At 44.0% G+C, this 20985-nt stretch overlaps 1 long non-coding RNA gene across 1 annotated transcript; it reads right to left on the reverse strand.

Moving 5' to 3' along the window:
* Nucleotides 1–3374: 3374 nt before the first annotated feature.
* Nucleotides 3375–16740, reverse strand: LOC116969787. The gene is made up of 3 exons (XR_004410923.1): nt 16664–16740; nt 6652–6653; nt 3375–3386 (listed from the first exon to the last, which is right to left on the reverse strand). It is a non-coding gene; the product is annotated as an uncharacterized LOC116969787 (long non-coding RNA).
* Between the last annotated feature and the right edge of the window lie 4245 nt (nt 16741–20985).

Genomic DNA, 20985 nt, shown 5'->3' on the forward strand with positions numbered 1-20985 from the left:
CCCCTCTCCCCCTCCCCTCCCCCACCACTCTCTCCTCCCCCTCTCCATCTCCCTCTCCTCACCCCTCTCCCTCTCCTCCTGTGGCTGCGGGCCGGCTTTCTGCCTGACTTGTGGCTGCCAGCCTTTGATTCGTTGCTACGCCAACACCAGATGCAGAATCGCCGAGATTTTTTCCATTTCGGTAGAGATTTCACTTTTCATTCTAAGTATCTCCACTCCTGATTAAATTTTGTCGTGTTTATGTACACATTTTAAAGAAAATCCTTCTCCCCCCCCCCCCCCCCTCCAAAATTTCAAAAGAAAACTGCTTCTCACCCATAGAATGTTGGTGAACGTTCCATCGTGTGATGTCACAATGCCCAATGCTCACAGATGTCCAATCGTAATGGATCCATTTACATATGCCTTTGCAGCAGCCCCAGCACCAGCCCCAGCCCCAGCCCCTCCCCCCCACCCCCACAGCCTGTGTCAAAGCCCGTCATCATGTGTGTGGGAATAGAGAAAGAGGATTGGGGATGAAAGGGAATGGGGAACAGATGGACTGACCCTACCCCTCCCCCTTTCACTCTCCCTCCCCACTATTTGCCCTCTCTCCCCCCCACCCCTCTCTAATAATAATAGAATAAGTTATCAATTATACCAGGTGATCAGACCATAATAGTTCAAGCCGATGTAGGTAGCACACACATTACAAAGTCCATAGTTATTTGGTGCACTGGTAGGGTTGTGCAGTATGATACAAAACGTGATTGTTAATGGGAAGAAGCTGATCTTGAACCTGAAGATAATGTCATATAATCAGAACTGTCGACAGATACAAGTTTCTGAGTGTGCATATTTGTGAAGATCTGTCCTGGGCCCAGCGCATCAATGCAATCACAAAACAAGCTCATCAACCTGTCTACTTCCTGAGAAGCTGGAGGAGATTGTCGACGGATACTCTATCAACCTACAGGTATACAGTAGAGAGTATTATGATTGGTTGCATCACTGCACCTCAAATGCCCAGGAACAAAGGAGATTAGAGAGAGTGGTGAACACTGTCTGGTCCATCACAGTTACTGTCTTCTCTACCATCAAAGGGATCTACAGGAGACATTGCCTCAAAAAGGCAGCCAATATCACGAAAGACCACCCTGGCCATGCTCTTATTTCGGTCCTACCATCGGGAAAAACAAGTATGAAAACCATGAAAACCAGGTTTCTTCATAGCAACCATCATAGCAACCATCAACACAACACAACACTAACCTCAGCAACTAACTTTGATACCCAGTGTCTTTGGTTGCACTATGTTACACAATGTTACAAAATTTTGAGATTTAAAAAATCAAGTCTGTAATTTATCCCATCAGATAAAGCATAAAAAGAAGTTTAATTTGACAGCTAATTCACTTTCATATCTCAAGTATTTAAAAAGTTATGGCCATTTTCATACTCGGAAATTAGCATCTTGTTCCCTATTGATTTTCTATGGACATAACAAAAAAGCTGTGATCGTGTGCAGTCAAAAGCCCATAACCTTCTTAAAAATTAAGAGAACTGAATGAAATTTTCAGTTATCGTAGATTGAACCATTCTGAAACAAATATAAAATAATCTTACTTGGATGACCTGAAATTAAAGCATATAATTAGTTAGTTACCCAAGTGTAGCTAATTTCAAACTTCAATTACTAGATCTAAACATCTATCCATTTATTAATAAATGATTAACATTTTTAAATAGCCTAAGTGTCCAAATAATATTCATAAATAATTCACAATAAAACATGATTTTAAAATCTCATTTACATTAATTTATAGGCCAAATGGAAGGAATTTAGTGTTCAATTGCTGCAAATTAAAGTCCATTTTAAATCAGCTTTCTAGTGGGTTCCTGTGAACGCGCTGGTTTAGAACGTGCACAGTGCGGTAGATTTGTGCCCTCAAATGCCCAGAAAAATACTGCGGGATATAATGGGCTCAAAATGAATACTCACAATATTAAACTTTGTATAAAGGGATCTTAAGAAGCCCTTTTTAATGTAAAAATAAGCAGCCTACCTTCAATTGTTTGCTCTATGAGACCCTGACAGCTGCCGGTGGTCGCGGGTTTAGAGATTGATTTTTAAACTATTATAACTATTATACAAGGCCTTTAAAACTAATAATAGCTTTTGCGACGGTGTCTTCCAGCGATTTTTCGTTAATAATTATCTAGGCTGAACATCTTCGATTGGAACAGCCTAGAGAAAATCGCGTTTTAAACCCGCCCCCCTCTAAACCGCGCCAAAATCGCGCACACCCGCAGCGACAGATTTTCAGCGACGCTTCAGGTAGGCTTTGCAACATACCTACACTATAGACTTTCAGTTTTGGTGGCGCTGTTACTGGCTGCCTCTGGCCACAGTCTGGTTGTTTTTTTTATTTTTTGTTATGTTTAGAATGTGTTTATTTCTGTTTTTTTCATTATTTTATGTGGGGGAAAGCAGGTAAGGGGGAAATTGTCCTTCAGTCGATTCCTGGCGAGAATGCGGCTATTATCCGAGTCTCGTCCTCGCCCCTCCCCCTCCCCCCCCCACCCCCCTCGCGGCCAACCAACTGGATTGGCACGGCCTTTCCTGCCGGGACCAGACCAGAGCTTCAGCAGCTGCGGCGCAGCGCTCGATACATCGTGGAGTGGGCGAGGCCTTACCTGAGACCGCCGCTTAGAGCTCCGGAGTGTTGGGCCGCTGCTCCAACATCGTGGAGCTGTGGGTGCGGAGCTCCCAATGTGGGCGGCGCTGACTTTAACATCGCGGAGTCCTGGGACCCTTTGCCGGGGGTTGCCAGCGTGAATCTCTGCCCAGAGCGACCTGTGGACATCGGGAGCCGCGAACTCCGGTGGAAGGTGTCCGATTCAGAGGTCCAGGCCGCTGAGGATGTTCTCCCGTTCGACGTCAAGGTTCCATCGTTCCCGGCGAGAGGGCCTGAACATCGGGCCACCCGTAGCGGTGACTATGGGATGCTCGGGAGGTCTCGACCAAGGGTGAACATTGGGGAACATCAGTGAGGAGGTTGACTGGACTTTGGTTCCTTCCCTCACAGTGGGGAACTTTGGTGCCACTGTGGGGATGTTTGTGTTGTGGACTACTGTGTTCTGTCTTTTAGTGTTTTATTGTAAATTTTATTTTTTGTATGACTGTAAAGGAAAAATAATTTAGTTGTCTCTTAATTGAAGACAATGACAATAAATTGAATCAAATCAAAATCAAATCAAATTATGGTTACTTAGTATTACAGATGAATTTGTTGTATTATTAATAATGATATAGTTATCTGTGTTTTATTGCGCTTATAGACCGGTTAAGCAGCAAAAAATGTATTATTCCATTGCTGGCGCATGATAATTAAACACTTGATTCTCTTGACTCTCACTTGAGAAGGAAGCTCTCAATGAAAATGGCTGATCTTTCATTGCCACCTATACTACAATCCAGATTTTACTTTCTGAGAAAGTGTTGATTTTGCCCCGACATATTTGCAGGTGAAAACGCACAAAATAGGTTAATCTGTGCTTTTAACTGTCCTGTTGAGAGTATCTTACAGAATCAAAGATCAAACGCACTGTCTAGATTGCTGGGGGTGCGTTGAAGCAGAAAAGTGTATGTAGCCAACAAAAATGGTAAAAATGGCAAATGAAATTTAATGAAAATAAATGTGAAATTATGCATTTTGGTAGTAAAGATGGAAATATCAGATATACCAAAGATGTGTAAATTTAATTTAATGTAAATCAGAAAATGGATTTAAGGATGTCAGTGGCCAAATCAAGGAACCAATACAGTATGTTAGCAAAGCAATTGAAATAGTTATAACCAGCCTCGTTACATTTCTATGAGAATAGGTTATAATAAATGTAGAATGGTAAACTTGTCTGTACTTGACATGATCAGACCTCTGAACTTTTAAACTTTCAGAGTTCCGGCCTCTGAACATTTAAATGGTCATGATATATTCAAGAAAATGTTTGCTTTAAATGCAAATAACTTTTAGAAATCAAAACTAAGGACCTTCAATGCAAGATATTTTTGAATAAGTCCAAACAAAGAGATAATTTAACATCAGAAGGCTTAAAATATGAAACATTACAATAGTATTAGACTGAATCAATGCTTTTAAAAAGGAAGCTAGAAGAGATCACATAAGAAAAATGATTAAACAGAAAGTTTTAACAAAAGGCAAAATTATTGGATAGACAAAAATGTTGAAGTAACTCTGGAGAAAATAGGTAAGTGACATTTTGGGTCAGGACCCTTCTTCAGATGAATTGTAGTAGGGAGTGTAGGACAAAAAAAAAAGAAACTAAAAACAGCAGGACAAACCAGGGCTGGATTTGTTAAAATGTTGGAGAGAGGATGTGTAAAGCGTAAACACACCCATGTAGTACAGATTGGCAGGGCATGAGGGGGGTGGGGTGAAGGGAGTTGTGGTTCTTCTCTGTGGATTGTCTCCTTGTTGTGTGGAGAAGCTTGTGTGGTCCTGAGATCCTGAGAGCGATGCCTTCTGGAGTTATGCTCCTGGTAGGGTCACCCATGGTGATAAGGTCGAGGGGGAGGTCTCTGACAAAGAGCAATCCAACCAACACCTCAATAGTGGAACAGGCGGAGGATGATGGCTGACTTTAGTAGAGGGTCACAACAGCTGGGAAGGCGAATGAAGGCTGCAGCAGAAAAGGGTCCCCGGTCGTCTTGAATTCCATGCCACTGGATCCTGACCCAGATCTGTCAAGGACTGTGTGGTGGCTTTCTGTGCACCAGTCTCCCCACGTTAAACAAAGTCGTGAACAGGCGTCCTCCATGAGAGATCAGTCATACACGTTTCGTGTGAAAGCCGATGACGATGATGATGAAGGTTGGTTGGAGTGAAGGGGGTGGGGGTGAAGGGGACGGGGGTGAATGGGGTGGGGCTGAATGGGGTGGGGCTGAAGGGCGCAGGGGTGAAGGGTGGGTGGGGAAGGGAGTTGGGGTGAAGAGGGCGGGGTGGAGGGGTGGGGTGAAGGGGGTTGGGTGTGTGCTGTATCTTTTATGTAATTCTGTTCAAGGCTGAATATACTCACACTGGTATGTTACAGAGCTTTTGCATTTTTCAGCTTGAAATTGTGCAATCTGGTGCATACTGTAGCGAGTATTTTAACTTACACATGAATGCAACATTTATGCTTTAAATTGGATTGGCTATGAATAAGGTTAGGCTAAAATACATTCTACAGTAGAGGCAGGCTCTGATCAACAGGTACAGCACATGAATGATCTTAGTATATTCATGTATGGAAATCAGATTATATTCAAGCATTTGGCCCATGTTGACCAACCTGGGTCTCACTGCACACCTGGTACTATTCCTGACCCTGACATCAGTTGCATACCTTCTCTCATTCCTGACCCTGAGTCCAGCCTTACACCTGACCCCCTATTCTACACTGATCGTAGCTGCTTATCTGCTTAGGTTCCCAGTGCTGAACACTCCCATTGTCCCAGAGTTGGGAGAGAGGGGGAGAGAGGGGAAGGGGAAAGAGGGGAAGAGGAGAGAGGGGAGGAGAGAGAGGAGAGGAGAGAGAGAGGAGAGAGAGGGGAGGGGGGGCGGGGAGAAGCGACGGGGGGAAAAGAGAGGGTGGGAGAAGGGAGGGTGGGAGAAGGGAGGGAGGAGAGGGGCCCAGCAGCCGTCGGCCTCAACGTGAGCCTCAGCTCCATGGCCTCGCATCCTCGCCTCTTAAGACCCCGAGTACGGGGAGGGGGGGGAGGGTGGATTGGGCGGGCGTGATCCCGAGTGAGCCTGCGGGCCGGCAGCGAGGACGGCGAAAATAGCAGCGGGGGGAGCAGCCGATCTGTGCCAGAGGGCCGGGCGGCAGCAGCCGTTATCGTGGCGCGGGTCACGAGCTGCGAGAGGCATGGCGCGAGCATAGTTGGAGGGGGGGGGGGAAGGGGAATGGAGGAAGCCGGGCTGACAAATCAAGAGAGAGAGAGGTGGCTTGGATTTGGTCCCGTCCCCTCAACGCACGGTTGGGGGGTGGGGGTGGCCTGCAGCATCACACACACCAACCCCCCCCCCCCACACACACACACACACACTAACCACCCACCTAGATATTATATTAATATTATTCATTTTGTCCTTTAACCCCATCCCCCGCCCTATCCACTCAAGCACAGCCCCCAACTGCGCAGGCGCGGCTAGAGAGGGAGGGGGTAGAGATAGAGGGCAGAGAGATAGTGGGTTGAGACAGAGAGAGGACAGAGGCATCGTTTGGAGACCCCTGGTATACCGAGTCACCGGTTTGGGGCAGAGATAGAGAGAGGGCAGAGAGAGGGAGACTGCTGGCGGGCGTGGGGCGGCTTCTTTTTGGCCCCAGTCACGGCCCCATCCCAAACCCCGGGTTTGGCCCTCACTCCAGATCCAGGCTCTGCTCCAGCCCAGGCTCTGCTCCAGCCCAGGCAGCACCCTCCCCATCGGGCGCTGGGCGGCGAACATGGACTCGAGGGAGGTCACGGGCGGGGATCGACCTGAGGACCCCGAGCGAGGTGGCGGGCGGGCGGGCGTCGAGCCGGGCTTGGCCCGCGGCAGCAGCCTCCCCACTAGGCGCCGGACCCGTGCGAGGATGTGGACGGGCGTGGACCCCGAGCAAGGCCACGGCTTTACGGGATTCTGCAGAACTTTTTCGATATTTCTGAGCTCCATGGGCTCGCATCCTCGGCGCTTCAGACCCCGAGTACGGGGAGGGGACGGAGTGGGGGTGAAGTGGGAGAGAGGTGGGGGAGAGGAAGAAGATGATGGGCGAGAGAGGTGAAGTTGGAGTGTGGGGGCAGGCTCGTGAGTCCCGTTTAGATTTTAAAATGAGTGAGTGTGGGGGGGAGGATTTTATTAAAAAATGTGTACATAAGAATGTCCAAATGTTTTGAGGAGTGGATGAGTTAATGTAAAAGTGAAATCGCTAGCGACATGGAAAAAATCTCTGAGTTTTTCGGTGTGGTTTTGGCGGACTAAGGAATCAAAGGCCACATCTAACATACAAACACACACACACACACACACACACACACACACACACACACACACACAGAGTTTTAATAGATAGATAGATAGATAGATAGATAGATAGATAGATAGATAGATAGATAGATAGATAGATAGATAGATAGATAGATAGATAGATAGATAGATAGATAGATAGATAGATGATGTGATGAATGTTATTGAGCAGGATTGTTATTATTAACAAAGTTTAAGAAGTTTCATGTATACCACCGCTGGCTTCTTGCATACCACCACTGTGTTTGGTGGTGGCATCCTCATTTAGGTTCTTATAGTAAACGTATAACGTAGCTAAACCCTATGTTGTTTCTTTTTGTGCTTATATGTTGCAGTTTTACATTTGAATACAGTAAAGCATTAAACGACAGCTCGTCTCTACTGGTCTTCATTGGATCAATTGTTTAGCTTGCTGGATAGCTGGATAGGGACATTCAGCGAGTCCAGTATAATCCTAGAGTAAATCAGTGGGTCAGGCAGCATCTCTGGAGAAAATGGAAGGTGATGTTTCGAGTTAGAATTGAAGAATTTTGTGTCCAACAAAGGCCCCAACACCGGCCCCTGTGATAAATCACCGGTTAGACTTCCAGTCAGAACAACAACCATGCATCACTAACTACCCACTGCCTTATTAACTAGACAATTTTGTACCCAGTTTGCCAAAATATATTGGATCTCATGTGCCCGTACTTTACTCAATGAGCTGACTGACTACACAGAGTTTATCAAAAACCTTGATAAACTATATTCCATCTATACCTCCTTACCTACATCACTTTTCTTCGTAACCCCCTCAAAAAATGCAAACAGATTTGCGAGACAGAACTTCCCATGCACAAATTTATGCCGACTTCCATGATCAGAACCAGGCCTTCAAATGGATTATATATGACATCTCTCTGATTTTTTTTCCAATAGTTTCATAACTACTGACATAATGCTCAACGGCATAAAGTTTCTTTCCATATCCACATCATCCTTCTTGAATATGGAAACAATATTAGCTATCTTCCAGTCATCCGATACCTCAACCTGTCCATAAATCTCCATCAGAGCCTCATCAATCTCCTTCCTTGCTGCCTATAAAACCCTGGGATAAATTTTGTTAGGCTCTGCGGATTTGCCACTTTAATATTGTTTAATATCTCCAACACTTTCTCTTTCCTGAATGTCCCAAACCATCAATCTCTACCTCCATATAACCATATAACAATTACAGCACGGAAACAGGCCATCTCGGCCCTATAAGTCCGTGCCGAACAATTATTTTCTCTTAGTCCCACCTGCCTGCACTCATACCATAACCCTCCATTCCCTTCTCATCCATATGCCTATCCAATTTATTTTTAAATGATACCAACGAACCTGCCTCCACCACTTCCACTGGAAGCTCATTCCACACCGCTACCACTCTCTGAGTAAAGAAGTTCCCCCTCATGTTACCCCTAAACTTCTGTCCCTTAATTCTGAAGTCATGTCCTCTTGTTTGAATCTTCCCTATTCTCAAAGGGAAAAGCTTGTCCAAATCAACTCTGTCTATCCCTCTCATCATTTTAAAGACCTCTATCAAGTCCCCCCTTAACCTTCTGCGCTCCAGAGAATAAAGACCTAACATTCAACCTTTCTCTGTAACTTAGTTGTTGAAACCCAGGCAACATTCTGGTAAATCTCCTCTGTACTCTCTCTATTTTGTTGACATCCTTCCTTTAATTGGGCGACCAAAATTGTACACCATACTCCAGATTTGGTCTCACCAATGCCTTGTACAATTTTAACATTACATCCCAGCTTCTATACTCAATGCTCTGATTTATAAAGGCTAGCATACCAAAAGCTTTCTTTACCACCCTATCTATATGTGATTCCACCTTCAAGGAACTATGCACGGTTATTCCCAGATCCCTCTGTTCAACTGCATTCTTCAATTCCCTGCCATTTACCATGTACGTCCTATTTTGATTTGTCCTGCCAAGGTGTAACACCTCACATTTATCAGCATTAAACTCCATCTGCCATCTTTCAGCCCATTCTTCCAAATGGCCTAAATCACTCTGTAGACTTTGGAAATCCTCTTCATTATCCACAATCTTGGTATCATCTGCATACTTACTAATCCAATTTACCACACCTTCATCCAGATCATTGATGTACATGACAAACAACAAAGGACCCAACACAGATCCCTGAGGCACCCCACTAGTCACCTGCCTCCAACCCGACAAACCGCCATCCACCATTACTCTCTGGCGTCTCCCATTCAGCCACTGTTGAATCCATCTTGCTACTCCTGCATTTATACCCAACAGTTGAACCTTCTTAACCAACCTTCCATGAGGAACCTTGACAAAGACCTTACTAAAGTCCATATAGACAACTTCCACTGCTTTACCCTCGTCAATTTCCCTAGTAACCTCTTCATAAAATTCAAGAAGATTAGTCAAACATGATCTTCCAGGCACAAATCCATGTTGACTGTTCCTAATCAGACCCTGTTTATCCAGATGCTTATATATATTATCTCTAAGTATCTTTTCCATTAATTTGCCCACCACTGAAGTCAAACTAACAGGTCAATAATTGCTAGGTTTACTCTTAGAACCCTTTTTAAACAATGGAACAACATGCGCAGTACGCCAATCCTCGGGGACTATTCCCGTTTCTAATGACATTTGAAATATTTCTGTCATAGCCCCGGCTATTTCTACACTAACTTCCCTCAATGTCCTAGGGAATATCCTGTCAGGACCTGGAGACTTATCCACTTTTATATTTTTCAAAAGTGTCAGTACTTCTTTTACTTTGAAACTCATAGTATCCATAGCTACTCTACTAGTTTCCCTTACCTCACATAATTCAATATCCTTCTCCTTGGTAAATACCAAAGAAAATAAATTGTTCAATATCTCCCCCATCTCTTTTGGCTCTGCAGATAGCTGTCCACTCTGTCTCTCCAATGGACCAATTTATCCCACGTTATCCTTTTGCTATTAATATAGCTGTAGAAACCCTTTGGATTTACTTTCACCTTACTTGCCGAAGCAACCTCTCCTAATGCTCTAATTTCTCCATCAGTTCTTGCTGGTCAATACTGACAGAAAGTGGTCATTTAGAACACCACAGCTCCACACAACAGCTTCCCTTTTAGAGTGGATCTATTCCTTCCCTAACACACCCCCATTCCCCACCTCTTGGCTTCTAATATAATTATTAAAACGTTTTGGAATTATCTTTAATTCTGTTGCCAAGAATTATCTTTAATTCTATTACCGTTTCAAATGTCATTAGAAACGGGAATAGTGCCGGAGGATTGGCGTACTGCGCATGTTGTTCCATTGTTTAAAAAGGGGTCTATGAGTAAACCTAGCAATTATAGACCTGTTAGTTTGACGTCAGTGGTGGGCAAATTAATGGAAAGGATACTTAGAGATAATATATATAAGCATCTGGATAAACAGGGTCTGATTAGGAACAGTCAACATGGATTTGTGCCTGGAAGGTCATGTTTGACTAATCTTCTTGAATTTTTTGAAGAGGTTACTCGGGAAATTGATGAGGGTAAAGCAGTGGATGTTGTATATATGGACTTCAGTAAGGTCTTTGACAAGGTTCCTCATGGAAGGTTGGTTAAGAAGGTTCATTGGTTGGGTATTAATGGTGGAGTAGCAAGATGGATTCAACAGTGGCTGAATGGGAGATGCCAGAGAGTAATGGTGGATGGTTGTTTGTCAGGTTGGAGGCCAGTGACTAGTGGGGTGCCACAGGGATCTGTGTTGGGTCCACTGTTGTTTGTCATGTACATCAATGATCTGGATGATGGTGTGGTAAATTGGATTAGTAAGTATGCAGATGATACTAAGATAGGTGGGGTTGTGGGTAATGAAGTAGATTTTCAAAGTCTACAGAGAGATTTATGCTAGTTGGAAGAGTGGTCTGAAAGATGGCAGATGGAGTTTAATGCTGATAAGTGTGAGGTGCTACATCTTGGCAGGACAAATCAAAATATGACGTACATGGTAAATGGTAGGGAATTGAAGAATGCAGGTGAACAGAGGGATCTGGGAATAACTGTGCACAGTTCTCTGAAAGTGGAATCTCATGTAGATAAGGTGGTAAAGAAAGCTTTTGGTGTGCTGGCCTTTATAAATCAGAGCATTGAGTATAGAAGTTGGGATGTAATGTTAAAATTGTACAAGGCATTGGTGAGGCCAATTCTGGAGTATGGGGTACAATTTTGGTCGCCTAATTATAGGAAGGATGTCAACAAAATAGAGAGAGTACAGAGGAGATTTACTAGAATGTTGCCTGGGTTTCAGCAACTAAGTTACAGAGAAAGGTTGAACAAGTTAGGGCTTTATTCTTTGGAGCGCAGAAGGTTAAGGGGGGACTTGATAGAGGTCTTTAAAATGATGAGAGGGATAGACAGAGTTGACGTGGATAAGCTTTTCCCACTGAGAGTAGGGAAGATTCAAACAAGGGGACATGACTTGAGAATTAAGGGACAGAGGTTTAGGGGTAACATGAGGGGGAACTTCTTTACTCAGAGAGTGGTGGCTGTGTGGAATAAGCTTCCAGTGAAGGTGGTAGAGGCAGGTTAGTTTTTATCATTTAAAAATAAATTGGATAGTTATATGGACGGGAAAGGAATGGAGGGTTATGGTCTGAGCGCAGGTATATGGGACTAGGGGAGAATACGTGTTCGGCACGGACTAGAAGGGTCGAGATGGCCTGTTTCTGTGCTGTAATTGTTATATGGTTATATTATATGGTTATAAGTGCCATTTCAGCAGCCCCTTTTTGCCACCCTAACTGCTTTCTAATCTTATATATGTAGGAAGGAACTGCAGATGCTGGTTTAAATCGAAGGTAGACACAAAATGCTGGAGTAACTCAGTGGGACAGGCAGCATCTCTGGAGAGAAGAAATGGGTGACGTTTTGGGTCGAGACACTTGTTCAGACCGTTCTAATCTTATATGCTCTACAAACTCCAGAGGACTCAGTTGATAACAATTCCACCTTTTATTATTGTGAAATTCCACATGTTGTTTCCATAGATCAATAGTATCAATTGTCACATAGTAGTTACAAAAACATGCATATGTAAAATTACAAGATAATCTCCAGAATCAAGGCGAGTAATTACGCAATTGCAACACAATTTAAGAATCTGAAACATAAGTGAAGCATAGATGTAGGGTTGGCATGTCCTGGAATTGATGCAAATAAATAAAATTACCATCCTTGATCTACATTTAACCTACTGCATTGGTTTTGGCATTGCAATGGTGCATTGGAAATATTAACAAATCTTGAATTCCACCTACAATAATTTAGTTCTATTGAAAGGTTGACATTTTGCAATATTATTTTCAATGTACATAAATAAAATAGGTTTGAAAAATAATTCCAAACTACACACAATAATTGGAATAAACAAAATCTGGAAAAGAGAATCCTTCAAATGTACGTCATCAGAGCACTAGAATATTCCCATTTGAAAAATGGATTTTGAAAATAAAATCATAAAGAGTTAACTTTTAAGCTTCATAACTAGCTTGAGTTATCGTCCTTTTCAATGCCCTCCTGTAATATTCCCATTCAATTGGATATTGATACACTGCTAAATTCAACAATGACAGTTTGTAGTAGTTGATGAAAGCAGGTGAGAGCCAGATAAACCAAATCTGGAATTCTACATATTTTCCTCCAGAAATGTTTTGGTCTATAGCCGGCCTTCTTCCAGTTACAAAGGTTTTAAATTTGGAATTCGCTTTTTCACATCACAAAGTTCCTTGATAATCTTGCATTTGCACATATAGACACATAAAAAGTACTGAAGCACTTCAAAACATAATTTTACCTACATGATTATTATAAATTATTTTCAATAACTGAAAATTGCTCTGGTGCTCTCTGTGAAAGGTAAATTCACATCTTACAGTAAAATGCAACCATACCTGTAGTTAAAATTTTTGTTGATAAAATCCATCTGTGGTACTGAAGCAACATGGACTTTGACCTTTTGGCTCCCTCCAGCCGAGCTCAGGTAATCCACTGTCCATTTCGATGTGCATGCACCCAGGTAAATTCCTTTAAGAACTGCTGGTTTTCTCTGAGGATTGTTTAAAAAAAAATGTAAATTACCTAAAAACTTACTAACCTAAAAATCTGAGATCGGGTAGGCGCGATCATGCCAAATTGAGTAATTCACAGGAATATAGAAAGGAAATTATGGAAAATTTGGTGAATAATTTGTTTGGGTAGCTTTCACCGTGAGTCATGCAGTAGGCCTTTACCTGTGTCGTTGGCCAGACAACAGCCAACATTTCTGTTGGAAATGAACAACAGAATTATTTCTCGAAATAATATTTTCCATTGGTGCAGCCTAAGGGTACCAATGAGGTCAGGGAAACCCAAAGGAAAAAGGATGTGAAAGTAGCAGACTCATCATGCATTGTATAAAGATGCTGCAATTATTGGCAGCGATACTCAAGGAGGAAACTGGGACGCAGAAAAATGGATTTGGCAGGAGCTGCAGGCAAGATATTGATGTCATTTTAATTTCCATCTCTTTGCTGAATTAACTCAGGGTTTAATCGTTGTGGTAAGTAATAAAGTTATATTTGCGGGCCACCAGTCACACCTTTAAAAGCAAATTTCTGACAGTTACTGTGGAAGTAGATGCTGCATGTTCAACATGTGTGATGTGCAAATACAAAATGTGCGTAAATTGGTTCAATTATTAATCACCTTTGTTCTACCATATCTTGCAATATTCTAAACAAATATTTGTTTTATTAAATTCATATACCCGTTTGTACATTAACTAAATAAAGCAATCGAAGATTTTTTATTAAAGCCCTTTAATTGTACACTTACATAGCTAATGTCCCAAGTAAAGTCTTGTGTGGGCCACTTTCTAGAGATCAGCAACTTATTTGGGTCTTTGGCACAGCTTGAAATCTTCAGATTATTTTCTCAAAGGTACATTTCAAACAAAGTGGATTATCCATCGTTATCCATTAATTAGATCTGTTCTATTCTATGCTTTCCTCAGCCTCCATATTATGATTGCCAAACACTTTGTTGTGGCTACACTGGCCACAAACTTGCCTTTGACAGCAATCCCTGCTGTCCTTCTGGTTTGTATTTTTAATGAAGATTGCTCAAGTCTATGGAAGATTTTATGGAACTTTAAAAAATTATGATTTCAAATTTCACTTGTCAGGAAATTGCAGGGCTCTAAGTTCTGAATTTTCACTCCATCTGAAATAAGTAAATCGTATATGTATTTTAGGTTGTGAATAGAGAATCTTAGAATTCCAATCTCGACAATATCATTATGAAGGCGTTAGTCTTATTTTATACATTAATATCAGATTTTTTCATTATAGCAACTAATCACATCAAGTCTCCAGAAAAATGTATTAGGAGGCACCTTGTCAAACAATGTGTGGAAACTATGACCCAGAGTGATGTTACTCACACTCCAGTCCAGCTAGACCCAAGTGTTTGAATTGTACAGCTATTGATGGTTTGGAAATGTACTTAATTATATTATTAACTGACTAGATTTTGCATCAATAATGGTTCTATGAGTTGTTGATCTAATGTGTTGTCAGAAGGAGGGATAATGTTATTAACTAACCAAAGAGTTATAGCAGACAAGGTTTGGATTACTGAATCAACCAGCACACAATGAGTATATTCAAAGCAGTGACCATGACTTGTAGCCATCACAAATGCAGTGGGAGGCACAGTAGAAAAGTGGTGGAGCTGCTGCCTCTGAACCCGGGTCTCCGGCACTCTATTCTAACAACTGGTGCCATCTGTGCTGGGTTTGTGGACGCAGCCAAGATCATCACACAAACCAACTAACTCCCTGGACTCCATTTATATACCACACTGCGTCGGCAAGGCTAGCAGCATAATCAAAGATGGGTCGCACCCTGGTCACTCCCTCTTTTACCCTCTCCCATCAGGCAAAAGGTATAGAAGTGTGAAAACGCACACCACCTGATTCAGGGACAGTTGCTTCCCAGCTATTATCAGGCAACTCAATCGTCCAACCCCAACCAGAGAGCAGTGCTGAATTACTATCTACCTCTTTGGTGACCCTCGGACTATCTTGAGTAGGACTTTGCTGGCTTTACCTTGCAAAAAACATTATTCCCTTCTCATGTACAGTGGCTTGCAAAAGTTTTCGTACCCCTTGAACTTTTCCACATTTTGTCACGTTACAGCCACAAACGTAAATGTATTTTATTGGAATTTTATGTGTAAGTTTCTATAAGGTCCCCCCTCAATCTTCTAAATCCTAGCGTGTACAAGCCGAGTCTATCCAGTCGTTCTTCATATGAAAGTCCTGCCATCCCATCCTGCTCATCCGCCGGCACGGCCGGCCGCCTTGCTCATGCGCACTGCCATGGCCTGCACATCCTCCCCCATGCACATGCGCACGGCCAGCACATCATCGGCCGTGGTTGTGCGCATGTGCCGCCCTGCACATGCGCACTGCCACGGCAACTGGTCGGCGCCGGGCACTTTCTCCCTCCCTTTGCATTGTGGGAGATCTGGCCGCCATTGCTGTCCGGTCGCCATGGTCTGGACAGAAGAAATTGGGTGACGCTTCGGATGGAGACCCGTCTTTAGATTTCCTCTGGTTTTAGTGTTTTTAGTTTAATTTAAAGATACAGGGTGGAAACAGGCCCTTCGGCCCACAATGACCACCCGTACACTAGTTCTATACCACACATTAGCGACGCAAGTCAAGAGTGTTTTATTCTCTTATGTCCCAGTTAGAACAATGAAATCCTTACTTGCAGCAGCACAACAGAATATGTAAACATAGTACTCTGTAAACAATGCTATAAACGAGAAAATGTGGAAGGAAATAAGAGCACCCGGAGAAAACCCATGCGATCAAAGGGAAAAGGAGCAAACTCGATACAGACAGCACCCATATTCAGGATCAATTCCGGGTCTTTGGTACTTTTAGGCAGCAACTTCATGGCCAATGTACTGCCCCATAGTCTTGAACTGAATTAAAACATAGCTGCAAAGGGGGCACATGTTCCCGATGTTGGGGGAGTCCAGAACCAGGGGCCACAGTTTAAGAACAAGGAGTAAGCCATTTTGAACGGAGACGAGGAAACACTATTTCTCACAGAGAGTGGTGAGTCTGTGGAATTCTCTGCCTCAGAGGGCGGTGGAGACAGGTTCTCTGGATGCTTTCAAGAATGAGCTAGATAGGGCTCTTAAAAATAGCGGAGTCAGGGATATGGAGAGAAGGCAGGAATGGGGTACTGATTCGGGGTGATCAGCCATGTTCACATTGAATGGCGGTGCTGGCTCGAAGGGCCAAATGGCCTACTCCTGCACCTAATGTCTATTGTCTATTGCATCACTTAGAGATTTAAGACTGAAAATGGATAGTTTCTTTTTTTTCAGTAACCAAAGTTATCACCGTATAATTTTTTGTGTGTTGGAAAATAAAATATAGTGGCACAGCTGGTAGACTTGCTGCCTCACACGCCAGAGATCTGTGTTCGATCCTGTCCTCGGGCACTGGCTGTGTTGAATTTGCACATTCTCCCATCAAGTGTGTGTGTGTGACGCATTGGATTTGTGGGTTAACTTGTCTGTAAAATTGCCCCTAATGTGTAGGGAGTGGTTGAGGAAAGTGGGATAACAGAACTTGTGTAAATGGGGAGACAAAAATGCTGGAGAAACTCGGCGGGTGAGGCAGCATCTATGGAGCGAAGGAAATAGGCTGATGTGAGGGTGGGGGAGGGCAGGAAGAAGAAAGGAAGATGCGGAGACAGTGGGCTGAGGGAGAGCTGGGAAGGGGAGCAGAAAGCAAGGACTACCAGTAATTAGAGAAGCCAATGTTCATACCGCTGGGGTGTAAACTGCCCATGCGAAATATGAGGTGCTGCTCCTCCAATTCACGGTGAGCCTCACTCTGGCCATGGGTAGACAAAAAAAACTGGAGAAAATCAGCGGGTGAGGCAGCATCTATGGAGCGCAGGAATAGGCGACGTTTCGGGTCGAGACCCTTCTTCTGACTGATGTTAGGGGGGGAAAGAAAGGAAGAGGCGGAGGCAGTAGGCTGGAATTGGGAGGGGAAGGATGGAGAAATCAAGGACTACCTGGAATTGGAGAAGCCAATGTTCACACCTCTGGTGTGTAAACTACCCAAGCAAATAGTTGGTGCTGCTCCTCCAATTTGCGGTGGGCCACACTCTGGCCATGGAGGAGGCCCAGGACAGAAGGATCGGATTCGGAATGGGAGGGGGAAGTTGAAGTGCTGAGCCACCGGGAGATCAGGTTGGTTATTGCAAACTGAGTGGAGGTATTGTGCGAAGCGATCGCCAAGCCTGCGCTTGGTCTCACCGAGGTTGATCATACACTGAATAATCCAACCACATTTTTGTTTGGAAGTGGAAAGAAATAATAGAAATTGCATTGATTGCAACGTGTAAAAAGAGTTGAGATACTTTATATACTATATTATACTTTTGCTGCATATCATTGTGGTATATATCATGTCTTGATTGGTGAATGTTTAGTTTGTAAATTTATGAGGTAAGGGAAACAAGTAGAGTAGCTATGGATACTATGAGATTCAAAGAAAAAGAAGTACTGACACTTTTGAAAAATATAAAAGTGGATAAGTCTCCAGGTCCTGACAGGATATTCCCTAGGACATTGAGAGAAGTTAGTGTAGAAATAGCCGGGGCTATGACAGAAATATTTCAAATGTCATTAGAAACGGGAATAGTGGCCGAGGATTGGCGTACTGCGCATGTTGTTCCATTGTTTAAAAAGGGTTCTAAGAGTAAACCTAGCAATTAAAGACCTGTTAGTTTGACTTCAGTGGTGGGCAAATTAATGGAAAAGATACTTAGAGATAATATATATAAGCATCTGGATAAACAGGGTCTGATTAGGAACAGTCAACATGGATTTGGGGGGGCGCTGTCCTGTGCACGGCTGCCCAGCCAGCAGCTGTCTGTCTTTTCATCGTTTTATTTTTAGTTAGTTAAAGTGTTTTGTTTGGAGGTCTAGACTTTTTTATGTGGGGGGTGGGGGTGGGGGGGGGGGGGGATAAGGGGGAAACTACCTTTCAGGGTCCCTACCTGGTCGGAGAGGCAGCTTTTCTCCGGGCTGCAGCTTCGACCCGTCCTCGCGGCCTACCAGCGGGCCTGGAGCGGCTTTTCCTGTCGGGGACCGCCCAGAACCTCGGCTTCGGCAGCGGCACAGCGCTGGAGCGCTATCGTGGAGTGGAGCGGAGCGGGCGATGCCTTGCCCGGGTCGCCGCGCTGGAGCTCCGGTGAGCTGGGACCGCCGGGAACAACATTGCGGGGCTGCGGGTCTGAGGAGCGGCCAGCTGCGGGCGGCAGCGCCGAACTTTACACCGGGAGCCTGGGATCTCACGACGAGATCGCCAGTAGTGGAGCTCCAACCGGCGCGGCCTTGTCGGCTTCGGAAGCCGTGGCCTCCAGTAAGGAGGCGGCCGTTCCAGGGTTCCCATGCCGCTGTGAGGACTCTCCCGACGCCGGAGCAACATCGGAGAACGGCCAGGAACATCGGGCCTCCGCAGAGGCAACTGTGGAGGCCTTAATAGGCCCGACTATGGGTGAACTGGGGTTGGAGACTGGACTTTGTGCCTTCCCTCATGGTGGGAGCCATTGTGGGGGGATGTTCTATGTGTTTAAGACTCTCATTGGTGTTATGTCTGTATTCTTTTTTTGTGTGCTGCAAAATGGCAAAAAGCATTTCACTTCACTACACCTCGATGTATGTGAATGTGACTAATAAAATACCTTTGATACCTTTGATTTGTGCCTGGAAGGTCATGTTTGACTAATCTTCTTGACTTTTTTGAAGCGGTTACTAGGGAAATTGATGAGGGTAAAGCAGTGGATGTTGTCTATATGGACTTAAGCTGTAAGCTAGCCCAGAAACCTATTTTAATATCTTCTTATATTTTAACTAAAATTCAGCTTCATCAGCCTTTGACAAGGTTCCTCATGGAAGGTTGGTTAAGAAGGTTCAATTGTTGGGTATAAATGCAGGAGTAGCAAGATGGATTCAACAATGGCTGAATGGGAGACGCCAGAGAGTAATGGTGGATGGCTGTTTGTCAGGATGGCTGTTTGTCCCCCTCCCATTAGTACGGAACTTTTCAGCTTGAAATTGTGCAATATGGTGCATGCTGTAGCGACTGCAGGCTGGAATTTCGTTCAGACTGAAAGATCTGAATGACAATAAAGGAAATTCAATTCAATTCAACACTAAGATAGGTGGTGTTGTGGATAATGAAGTAGATTTCCAAAGTCTACAGAGAGATTTAGGCCATCTGGAAGAATGGGCTGAAAGATGGCAGATGGAGTTTAATGCTGATAAGTGTGAGGTGCTACATCTTGGCAGGACAAATCAAAATAGGACGTACATGGTAAATGGTAGCGAATTGAGGAATGCAGTTGAACAGAGGGATCTAGGAATAACTGTGCATAGTTCCCTGTAGGTGGAATCTCATGTAGATAGGGTGGTAAAGAAAGCTTTTGGTATGCTAGCCTTTATAAATCAGAGCATTGAATATAGAAGTTGGGATGTAATGTTAAAATTGTACAAGGCATTGGTGAGACCAATTCTGGAGTATGGTGTATAATTTTGGTCGCCCAATTATAGGGAGGATGTCAACAAAATAGAGAGAGTACAGAGGAGATTTACTAGAATGTTGCCTGGGTTTCAGCAACTAAGTTACAGAGAAAGGTTGAATAAATTAGGTCTTTATTCTCTGGAGCGCAGAAGGTTAAGGGGGGACTTGATAGAGGTCTTTAAAATGATGAGAGGGATAGACAAAGAGTTGACGTGGACAAGCTTTTCCCATTGAGAGTAGGGAAGATTCAAACAAGAGGACATGACTTCAGAATTAAGGGACAGAAGTTTAGGGGTAACATGAGGGGGAACTTCTTTACTCAGAGAGTGGTAGCTGTGTGGAATGAGTTTCCAGTGGAAGTGGTGCAGGCAGGTTCGATTTTATCATTTAAAAATAAATTGGATAGGTATATGCATGGGAAAGGAATGGAGGATTATGGTCTGAGTGCAGGTAGATGGGACTAGGGGAAATTAATTGTTCGGCACGGACTTGTAGGGCCGAAATGGCCTGTTTCCGTGCTGTAATTGTTATATGGTTATTTGAAGCAGAAATAATATGTGAATGCTTCATTCAGGGCTGCCAACATTGGATGCGCGTTGGGAGTGAGAAATTGCGAGAGACCAAGCCCGAGGGAACATTAGCGACCGGGGGGGAGGGGGGTGGTGGGGGGAGGGGGGTGGTGGGGGGGGGTGGGTGGGGGGTGGGGGTGGGAGGAGGGGGGGGGGGGTGGGAGGAGGGGGGGGGGGGGTGGGAGGAGGGGGGGGGGGTGGGAGGAGGGTGTCCCCCTCCCATTAGTATGGAACTTTTCAGCTTGAAATTGTGCAATGTGGTGTATACTGTAGTGAGTATTTTAACCTACACTTGAATGCAATATATATGCTTTAAATTGGATTAGCTATGAATAAGCTTAGAGTAAATTACATTCCTAATTACATTCCACAGTATGGTAGAGAATTCCCCCCAGCAGGTAGTGTAGCTGGGACATGTTGGCGGTTGTGGGCAAGTTGCTACGAACGGCCTGTTTTCACACTGTATCACTCTATGACTACATTATACCTCCACCATGCATGAATGCTTCAAAATCAAGCAATCTAGTTTTATTGCCATATACTCAAGCATAGAAACATAGAAAATAGATGCAGGAATAGGCCATCGGCCCTTCGAGCCAGCACTGCCATTCAATATGATCATGGCTATCCATCTAAAATCAGTACCTCTTTCCTGTTTTTCCCCATATCCCTTGATGTCGTTAGCCCCAAGAACTAAATGTA

This window comes from Amblyraja radiata, unplaced genomic scaffold, assembly GCF_010909765.2.
Source record: "Amblyraja radiata isolate CabotCenter1 unplaced genomic scaffold, sAmbRad1.1.pri scaffold_1195_ctg1, whole genome shotgun sequence".
In the NCBI taxonomy this organism is placed as follows: domain Eukaryota; kingdom Metazoa; phylum Chordata; class Chondrichthyes; order Rajiformes; family Rajidae; genus Amblyraja; species Amblyraja radiata.